This window comes from Glycine max, chromosome 10 (assembly GCF_000004515.6).
Source record: "Glycine max cultivar Williams 82 chromosome 10, Glycine_max_v4.0, whole genome shotgun sequence".
NCBI classification, from domain to species: domain Eukaryota; kingdom Viridiplantae; phylum Streptophyta; class Magnoliopsida; order Fabales; family Fabaceae; genus Glycine; species Glycine max.
Genome location: NC_038246.2, coordinates 35,249,802 through 35,261,096, shown reverse-complemented (window position 1 = coordinate 35,261,096; position 11,295 = coordinate 35,249,802). Strand labels below are relative to the sequence as shown.

Sequence of the window (11,295 nt, the reverse complement as noted above, 5' to 3'; positions counted from 1 at the left end):
GAAATTTTAGACCAATAAAAACAATATGAACAGAATAGGTTTCCAAAAAGGTCATTAACTAATGTTCAACCCACTAACTTAACTGGTGATTCTCCAATTTCCCAGCATGCATTATTTGTTGAAATACCCTCCTTTATCTATGAAATCTCCTGTCCAGCAGACACAATATAAGAATAAAATTATCATAATAAAACCTACGCTCCAAACTATGTAATTAAGAGGAATTTTGCCAATAATAAGGAACCATACTCCATCGTTTCTTAACCGTAAAAATAAGTTTCCATTAAGGTACAAACTCAAATATGAAATATAAAAATGGTATAAATCAAGCCTAGGTTCTTGTCCAATTGAATATCACAGTCTGTCCCAGAGTTCTAAATCACGGCCAAACCTTTGTACAAACAGAATAAACCAATGATTAACTAACATCAAACAGATTATATCATGTGCCATAAGCAATCCAAGGAACACTTTCTTTTAAAATGTATATTTTACCTTAAAAGATGAAAGTGGTCTCTACCAAAATTGAGGCACACCGTTCTAATGACATTGAAATCCTTCATGCCCATACCAGCATTGCATAACATTTTTCCCTCTTCACTTCAGAAGTATCCCTTGTCGAGCAAGCACTTCATGAGTTGGACCCACTCGGGCCAAGGATGAGCAAGCTCGAGTATTGGCTGCTGCGCCGAGTGCAAGACTACAAGTTGTGTTAGGCTTGGGAGCAAGACTGCGAGGTTACTAAACATAGAACTTAGACACCGCTTTTTGTCCAAACAATATATAAACTCAGTATTAGGGACATTAGACCTCACTCATTCAAACAAGCGGCATATATCACCTCCATGTTTTATATTTACAGCATTTTTGGAAACGTATTATATTCTATGCTATATATTGACAATTTAGGCATTGTTTCAATAGAATTCAATTCATTAAAATACACACCCAGTATAAATTTTTTTTACATCCTATAATCATAAAATGCAGTGTTTGATTAACTTTCACATGCAGAACTGCCGAAACCAAAATCAAAAGCTAAAGCAATAATAAATGATTTCAATTGCAACACATCTACAGAAATGAAAAATTGAGATTGCAAAGAATATATATAGCAACGATTCTCATGCATGATAAAATCTACACTCACATTAAGAAGAATACCAATACTTTGACAAAAAGCAGAAAACCAGAGCCATTAACACACAAAATTCTCTACTGCAACAAAATTTTCTAGAAATTAAAAAAAAGACAAATTATCTGCATTTGAAGATCAGAAATTGGCAATTGTTATCAGTCATTGTGATTCCCAAACACGGAGCAATGAAAAACTCATCATGTCTCTCAACTTATAGATGAATTCGCAAAAATTCATAAAGAGAGAAATAAGGCACAAGGCAATTTCAAAAAGAAAAAATTAACTATCAGAGACTTAATCACATGATAAATACCAAATGAATTAATCCAAGCTTATTGTTGCTTAAAGTTCAAGCAGTGCTGAAACTGATTATTTGTCAAACTTATTGTTGCTTAAATGAAGCAGGGGCTGAAACTGATTCTTTGCCAGTTATCAACTTTTGACAGACGGTTGCTCACTGTGCCTGCAGCAATATTACCAACAAGATCTTAAATTGCCCACTTTAATAAAATACAAGAGATGATGGTTTAACATCTTACTCATAATATTAATAGTGAGACTCTTGTAACCGACTTAGCTTTTAGCTGTGTTCTACCAAGCACCGAAGAAATTTTATGTTCCCAGTTTATTCATATCTGCTTTTTTCAATAATAAATTAGCATCTAATAGACTAGAAGCACATTAAACAATTAAGTAAAACTCGCAAAAACATAACTCAATAATAACCTACGAATGACTGGAAAGTAATATAATCAATGAATCACAGTGGATACATAAAAGAAACAGTAAAAATAGATCTATAGCATGAAACTCCCTATTCAATTTAAATAACAAAATTTATCAAAACACATGGATGGAAATGTTACTCTCATGGCCAGTCCCAAATGATAAATGCGCAAGCCAATGGAATATGAGACTGCTCTGGCAGAGATGTCACCATTCACCAATGAGGGTGGTGCCATCAACAGTGAGCATTGATTTATAGCAGTTACTATATACAATTTGTTTGCTCTCCAAAAAGCATGAGACTCCTTCTAAGAAATCTCTTGTCAATAGAATTTAATTAAAATGTAATTATAATGCAAAAAATTTTACCCTATCTCCAATCACAAATTTCATCTAGAGGACTGTAATAATTTCCATTTGTTAATATCAAAACCCTCCTCCTTTGTCCGGACTTGGGACCGGCTATGAGAACATAGGCGGAGTTAAAAACTTTTTTTTACAAGGGTTTGTCTAACTGATCCCAAGTAAAAATCGGGTTAAACCACCCCATTTCTAATGACCAATAAAATTTAGATATTTTTTTATATTTTGAATTCTATCATTAATGTTATGACTATTACAATCTATATTATCTTTAATTTCTCTTTCATATCATTTATTTAGTTTCATATCATTTATGTATAAAATCAAAACTTTATAGTTGTTACTTAAAAGTTGATAATAAAAATTATAGTAAAATACATAAATATATTTAAACAAATTATAAAATATTAAAATTTTAATAATTATTTTTAATTAATTATAAAAAACTACATAAAAAGTTTTCCTTTATTTTAACTTTAGAAAAATTTTAAGTTTAATTTCTTTTAATTGATTGAAATATGTAAAATTAACTTTTGGTAACTAGCTGTCATTTTACATATAGATAGTACCAACAATCACATTGTAATGTCAAATGTAAAATGAGAACTATTTTATGTATTTCGCTAAATTGAAAAAATTAAAATTCATTTTTCCAAAGTTAAAATAACTGAAAACTATATTCCAAAAGTTTTTTTCATGATAGATATTTACCTAGAGTGAATAAAGAATAGATTTTTATAATTAATTAAAAATACTAATTATTAAGATTTTAATATTTTATAATTTTTTTACATATATTTATGTATTTTAGTATAATTTTAAGTATTAACTTTTAATTCATTATTATAAAATTTTAATTTTATACACAAATGATATGAAGAAAAAATAATAAATGAGATGAAAAAAATAATAATAAATTATATGAAAGAGAAACTAATGACAATGCATCAAAGGTGATACCCATATGTTCAAATTATAAAAGAATGGCCAAAAATCTATTGATCATTAAAGATAAGGTAGTAATTCAAACCCTTTTAAAATAATATAAATAATTAATTCTGCTGAATAACAGAATTCTCAATAAATAAATTATAATTCTGCTTAACAGAATCATCAATAAATTATGAACAAATAAATTATAAGTTATCATTAACAGCAGAATAAAAAATAAATAAATTATAAATTCGGTTAAATAACAGCATTATAAATAAATAAATAAATTATGAATTCTGCTGAGTAACAGAATCATCAATAAATAAAGTATAAATTCAGCTCAGTGACAGAATTATAAATAAATAAATTACAAATTCTGTTCAGCAACAGAATTATAAATAAATAAATTAAAAATTCTGCTGAGTAACAGAATTTTCATTCTCATCGATTTGAAAATTTCTGAAGTCTGACATGGAATTTATTTCTGAAATTAACACTGCAGAAAATATAAAAAAACAAAATCAAAACCTAAAAAGATTAGCTCAAGATTTCAATTTCTATAGGAAAATACCTAAATAAACAACAAAATCAAGAAATTCACAAGAAATATTATAATTAAATATTAAGAAACAAAAACAAGAATCCAAGGAAAGCACATGGGCGTATATTGCAAATAAAAATTCAGAGAGGAAACACGACGAAAAGATGAAGAAATTCAGAATATAAAAATAAAATATTATATTTATCATGATGATTCAGAAAAACAGACCAGCGTAAGAATCATCATGTCTATTCACCGATGGAATTAAATTGAATAGGTAATTTCAAGAACAAGAAATGGAATGAAGTAATGAGAGGCAGGTGATTAGGGTTTAGCATAAAATAAAGAAAAACGATTGAATAAAAAACAGATAATAGGAGAAATGCTAACCTGTGTATTATGAGTGAATTGGAGAGAGGGAGTGAGTTGGGGCGGAAATGAAATGGAGGTGCAGTTGAGAATGTGAATGTGTATTTTATAACACGAGCGAGGAGTGAAATATAGAGATGAACGGCTGGAGATTGGGGTCAGAGATATGGATCGGACGGTGGGGAGAGGCGCATAGGAATCACTGCTTCACTTAATAAATCACTTTTATTCAACAGTTTTTGTTATTCAACATAGTATATATTTTATATAAAACTTACTCGTGTTAAGATCATTTATTTCACAGATTTTTTTCAGGTTTATTTAACATTTTTTGTTATTTAATGTAGTATATATTTTATATAAAACATGATGAAAAAAATGACTAATTCATTTAAAGATAACAGAAAAGAAGAAAATATGATTTCAAAAAGTGTAACAGAAAAAGAACCTAATAGAATCTAACAATGACAAAGAAGAAAATCTAATTTCTAAAAAAATAAGAAAGAAATAAAGAACCTGACCGAATCGAACAACTGAAATCTGACGTTGATGAACGATAGACAGAGTCACTCGTAACATGTATTTTTATAAGAAGACTCTGTCGAATGGTAAAATATATAGATTGAACAATAACAAGAAACCATGTAACAATAATAATTTCTAATTAATTAAAATATAAATAAAATCTTAAATTATATACATAATAAATTATAAAGAATAATAATTAATTAAAATATTATTTAAACCCGACCCAATCCTATATTAGGCCACCAAGTTCAATAAATAACTTACTTACATAAAAAAGAAGACATTTGCTATTTGCACATTCTTTGCAAAGTACACCACTGCCCTTTTTATTTTTAGTACCAATTATATCCTTTTAAATCCTATTTTTACTCTCTATATTTGTTATTTTTTAAATCTTATATTTTATCCAATCTTTATTATAAACGATGAACCTCTGTATTCATTATTTTTTAAACCTTTTTTTATGTATTACTGAATTTTTCATAAAATTTATGTGATACTATACATTTCCTCCATGTGATATTACATTTCAATGTACACTTTATCTATTATATGGTGTACATAATACTCCTTCTTTGTACACAATAAAAAATGTGTGAGAATAATCACAAATCAAAGTTGTTGATAGACATTAGTTGTCTTCTCACATTTTGTGTATTGAAAATTTTAGATATAGGTATTAGTTTTTTAACATCTAACATCATAATAAGTATGCATCCCACCATTAGTGATTATTCTAGCTCTTAAAGGAAGAAATGTTCGATGACGGTCAAAAATCACTTTTCAAAACAACATATATCAATTCCAAAAAGTAGTTTCTGGAACTTTGTTTTAAATGTGCTAAAACATAGCTTTAAAATTACTTTTTAGAACTTATATATGGTTTTCTAGAAAATAAATTCCATAATTATGTGTATTTTATTAAAACAGTCCTAAAAATTACTTTAATTGATATATGTTGTTTTAGAAAATATAGTCCAAAATTATGTGTTAAGAAATAAAAGGATATAAATATAATGGGGTATGCTAACATACCAAATTATTTGGACAAAAAACTTAACTACTTGTTTTATGATAATAAACTTATTTACGGATAATAAGGTAATTTAATGTTTATATCTTAAAACTCATTTATTTCTCTCTCCCACTCATTCTTAAAATTAAAAAAAAAATATTTAGGGAGAGCTAAGAGAATGAGTGCCACTAAATATATTCACCATATGAGATGCTAAACAAAAGGAAAGACAATGAAATTGCTTTGAAAATCGACATTAGCAAAGCATTTGATAGAGTCCAATGAAGTTATCTTCTCCGAGTGATGGATAAAATGAGATTTCACAAGGAACAAATAGGTTGGATGAAGTTTTGTTTGAAAATTGTAAACTACCAAGTCAAAATAAATGGGGACCATGTAGGACCAATCTCACCTAAAAGAGGACTAAGATAAGGTGACTCATTGTCACCCTACCTTTTCATTTTGTGTACAAAGGGATTCTCCTCTCTCCTTAAAAAAGTCGAGTGTATGGGAGATATTCATGGTATAAAGGTGTACAGAGGAACACCCGTTCTCTCGCACCTTTTATTTGGTGGCAATTATTTAATATTTTGCATGACATCAAAGAAAGAAACAACTAGACCCACTCAAATCCTTGATACCTATAAAAGGGCTTCTGGCCAAATGATCACTTTAGACAAGTCATATATATTTTTTAGCACCAATACTCAACAATCTTTGAGGCAAACAATCATGTTTGGTTTGGGTGTCTCTACAATCATAGGGTCTGGAAAATACTTGGGCCTCTCATCTATCATTGGCAGAACAAAGAAAACAATTTCCAATTATGTAGATGATCGAATTTGGAAATGCATCAATCACTAATTGGGGAAGTATCTTTCCAAAGCTGGTAAGGAAGTTCTAATTAAATCTTGTGCTCAATTAATCCCTTCATACAACATGAGTATCTATTTGCTTCCAACAACTCTAAAGGATGAGATTCAAAGGATGTTGAATTGAATTTGTTGGGGATCGAAAGGTGCATCAACAAGAGGAATAAACTTAGCTCAATTTGGACAAGCTTTCCATAAAGAAGGAGTTTGGAGGTATGAGGTTTCGTAATCTCCATGGATTCAACTTAGCAGGGTGGGGAAGCAGGATTGGAATTTCATTAATAACCCAAATACTACAATTTCTAAAATTCTCAAAGCTAAATATTTTTCAAATATTTGATACTTGGATGCCAAACTAAGGCATAAACCAAGCTATGCATGACATAGTATTTTTGCTTCACATATATTGGTCAAGGATGATATTCTGTGGAGAATTGATGGTAGCTCCATCAATATTTGGAGCCAACCTTGGGTGCAAGCATCAGCAAGCTCATATATCACTTCATCTACCCCGCTCGACCTTGAGGATCTTAAAGTCAGTCCACTCATCAACCACCAACAACAATGTTGGCATCAAGTTGTGGTACAACAAATTTCCAATGACAATGACCAGAGAAATGTTGCTTCCCACCCCCTGTTGAACAATGAAGTCGATGATAAAATCATATGGAGATTAACTGCAAATGGTGAGTACAACATCAAATCAAGTTACCACAATGTCATGGAAAAAATAATCCAAAATAACCACTAAAAGGTAGCTAGAAATTGGAACCTCATCATGAAATTACAAGTTCAACCCAAGGTAAAGCATTTTCTTATGGTGTGTTCTTAGAAACTTCCCTCTTACTCGTGTTAGGCTTCAGACCAAGGGAGTCACGTGCTCTTCTACTTGTTGTTAATGTTATGACAATTTTGAGAATAACTTCCATATTTTCTTCAGCTGTTAACATGTCCAAAACACGTGGGAAGTTGTTGGGCTATGGAGTTTAATTGAGTCAGAATTCTACCAGGTTGGACCTGCAAGTGAGCTAACCTTCAAGCTTTGGGAAACCAATAATTCCAATCTCCAATCAAGAATTGTTATGGTTTTGTGGTATATTTGGAAAAGACAAAACAAAAAACTTTGGAATGAGGTAGATACTACTCCAAACATCTTAATCTCTCTCACTATGCAATTCCTCCATGAATGAAGTCATGCTCAAAAGACCTCTCAACCATTAAGAGCAATTCAGACAATTGATGCATACTCATGATAGACAAAACCACAAAAGAAGTACCGAAAGATCAATATAGATGCAACACTTTTCATTGATGAGAACAAAGTTGGTATTAGTCACTGTCTACACAGTGAGGAAGGAACATTTTTTAAGGCAAAAACTATGCATGATTCAGGAAGATCAGAAGCAAAGGAAGCGAAAGCATGAGCCTTGCTCCATGCTATAAAATAGGCACAAGAGTTAAACATCTCAAAGGTTATTTTTTGGATTGATTGTAAGGCATTAGTTGATAATCTGCAAGCAAATCAACATGGTACTTCTGAATACCACATGATACTTCTTGAATGTAGAACATGGATGATAGTTATTCCAAATCCAATGGTGAGTTTTGCTAGGAGACAAGCAAACCAAGTGACTCACCCCTTGCAAGGGCTTCTCAGTTTAATGCTCGTATCCATGAGTATGATTGTATTTCAAATTGTATCTTGTCTTTTATTCTTAATGAAACGAAATAATCTTGCTTCTCTTAAAAGAAATATTTGCATGTTTGAATCCATAATGAGTTTATGATATGCATACTCAAGATGCATTAACACCATGCTCAAAGCTCATAAGTTTCAACCTGTGAGTGTCATTTGATGTGATTTTCTTAAATATGTTTGTTTTCAAACATTTCCAAATGTGCACTTTGTAGCCTTAAAATGATCGTCAAGCCCATAAACAAGATGGGCTAAACTGAGGCTCCAAACTCAAAATTAAGATTGTACTCAAAATAGTAACACGCAATTTTATTTAGTAATTTAATAAACCAAATAAAATTAATCTTCATTTCCTTTTCAAATTCAAGCATACAACAATAAAATGGTAATTGCTTCTATTTACTTACTTGCTTTTTCTAAATTTTTCTATGACTAGTAAGCTTTCTTTGTTGTCTAGAATTGACTTTCAGCTATATATCTTGAATGAATTTGGGGCTTTGTTAGTTTAACAACTTTTTTATATCAAACAATGGGCCGGGCCTTTAGGCTTTTTTCTGTTGAAAAGGAAGTAGATTTTATAATTTCTAGAGCGATTCAATAATTGGATAACTACAAAGAATTTAATTTTAGGACAATATGCAATATCCTTAATATAAGGAGTGTTTAGTAGGGTGAAAATAGGCCAAGCAGACAATTAGGTGGCTTGCAGCCTAGCTGGGCCTGACCTTTTTTATAGGGCTCTTGCTAAATACATCTCCTTCTTTGCTATCTTAACCCCGTTTTTTGTCATTAAATTTGTTATTACCATTTATATCTTTATAACCTTGTTTCTACACCCCCAATAAAAGCATGTTTCTCTACCTCGCAAACTGATTGGGGAGGAGAATTTTGCCCATTAACACCTTTTTTTGTTGTTACCCCTTACTTAGCCGTTACAATACTCATAAATTGGATTCCAGGTCTCATGAATGCCTTTTCTTGGGTTATTCTACTTCTCATAAGGGCTACAAGTGGATTTCCCTCACTTTATTTATTTTTCCTTCCATACCATACATAAATAACCAGCCTCCTCATCAAGCTAACTTCTCTTATAGTTCTTCATCTCAATCTCTTCAAAATAATCAGGTTGCAACTACTGTTGACACTACTTTTAAGTCAAATTTTGATATTGTTCTTCAGTCAACTTCTATTGTTGCGTCTCTTCAGTCTCTTGACACTATGCATACATCTTTATTAATAGTTGACAATAATACTGCTCATTCTCCTAATACCACTGATCTTTCATCTTCTTACACTTCTTCTTTTTCTCTTTCTCCTTCTTGACCTCTTATCTTCTAACACTTTTTCTTCATCTTTTGCAAACTAGATCCAAATCAAGTAATCATTTACCTAGGAATCTTTTACTTCTTCTAACTCATATTGAACCAAAGAATGTGAAACATACCTTGACTTCTCGAAACTGGTTGTCAGTTATATAACTAGAATATGAAGCATTGATGAAGAATAATACTTAGGATCTAATACCTCTTCCATCTAACAAGCAGGCTATTAGCTATAAGTGGGTATTTAGGGTGAATGAAAATGCATATGGTTCAATAAATAAGTATTAAACTCAGCTCGTTGCCAATGGAGTTAACCAAGTGCAAGGGTTTGATTTCTGAAACCTTTTTCTCTAGTAGTAAAACCGATTACTATTAGACTTTGTTTTTACTTTAGCCATTACAAATCAGTGGGATCTTGGTCAATTAGATGTAAATAATGCTTTTCTGAATGACTTACGTAATGAGACTGTTTACGAGTCACAACCTCCTGGATTTCAACAGTCCAATACTTTAGTGTGCAAAGTGAATAAAGCTTTCTATGACCTTAAGCAGGCCCTAGACAATGGTTTGAAAGACTGTAATCTACTCTCCTTCAATTTGGTTTTGTGGCAAACAAGTGTGATCCCTCTCTTTCCATTTAAAAGACTGACTCTCACATTATTTATCTCTTAGTCTATGTAGATGATATCATCATTAATGGTAGTTCTTCATAGTTGATTCAACACCTAACCACTCAACTAAACTCAAAATTTTCTCTTAAACAACTTGGTCACCTGGATTACTATTTTGGCATTGAGACTAAATCTCTTTCTGACAAGTCCTTACTTCTCACTCAAAGCAAGTATAAAAGGTATTCACTATAGAAGACTAAAATGGCAGAAGCTCAGACAATCTCTTCTCCCATGGTCTCCAACTGTAAACTTAGTAAAATAGGCTCGGATCTCTTTACTAATCCCTCTTCATACAGGTCTATAGTGGATACTTTACAATGCTTGACCATCACTATACCATAGATCAGTTACTCTGTGAACCAGGTTTGTTAATTTATGGTGAATCCCCTAGAGTCATATTGAACTGTAACGAAAACAATCTTAATGTACTTGAAAGAAACAAGTTTGCATGGTTGTCATCTTCAAGCTATTGTTTTGGGCCAACCTTACTTTGTTCGGGCCCTTTGTGTTGCGGACTAGGATGTCAACGAGGCGGGGCGGGGGTTGGGAGTACTCCCATGCTCCTCGTCCTCGCCCCTCAGCTACCCCACCCCCACCCCGTCCTTGTGGGGCCCATTTTATTTAAAAATATATTAATTTTAAATTCTAATACAAATAATTTTAAAAAACACTTAAAAAGTCTCACCAACATAATATTCAAATTCAAATAATCTATATACAGTTAAACTCAAATAAAAAAACATGGACAACAAGTTTAATTTGAAATAATACAAACATAACATTCAATAATAATACAAATAATTCAAACTATAAATATTATTTTGTAATATTTTGAACAACCAACAAGGCTTAAGTTCTCTCATTCATCAACAAAGTAAAACATATGGATCTATACTATTCCAAAGCAATATGATTTGATTGAAGATAACTATCAGCCAAGAAAACAAAACAAGATATGTTTTTCTTCTCATTCCTGGCCCCTAGCAAACCAACCTTCTACAAATGCTTCATGAATATAGCTTCCAAAACACAACAAGAAGAAAAATAGAGACAAACAAAACAAGTATCTTGCGCTTGCAAAAGAAAATACCCCATTAAATTTAAACTGGAATTTTGTGTAA

At 31.2% G+C, this 11,295-nt stretch overlaps 1 long non-coding RNA gene and 1 other non-coding gene across 2 annotated transcripts; both read right to left on the bottom strand.

Moving 5' to 3' along the window:
- Positions 1-233: 233 nt before the first annotated feature.
- Positions 234-993, bottom strand: LOC121172871 (uncharacterized). Its single transcript, XR_005886616.1, has 2 exons — positions 496-993; positions 234-391 (listed from the first exon to the last, which is right to left on the bottom strand). It is a non-coding gene; the product is annotated as an uncharacterized lncRNA (long non-coding RNA).
- Positions 994-3,573: 2,580 nt separating this feature from the next.
- On the bottom strand, positions 3,574-3,665 carry LOC112998242 (small nucleolar RNA R64/Z200 family). Its single transcript, XR_003263281.1, has one exon. It is a non-coding gene; the product is annotated as a small nucleolar RNA R64/Z200 family (small nucleolar RNA).
- Between the last annotated feature and the right edge of the window lie 7,630 nt (positions 3,666-11,295).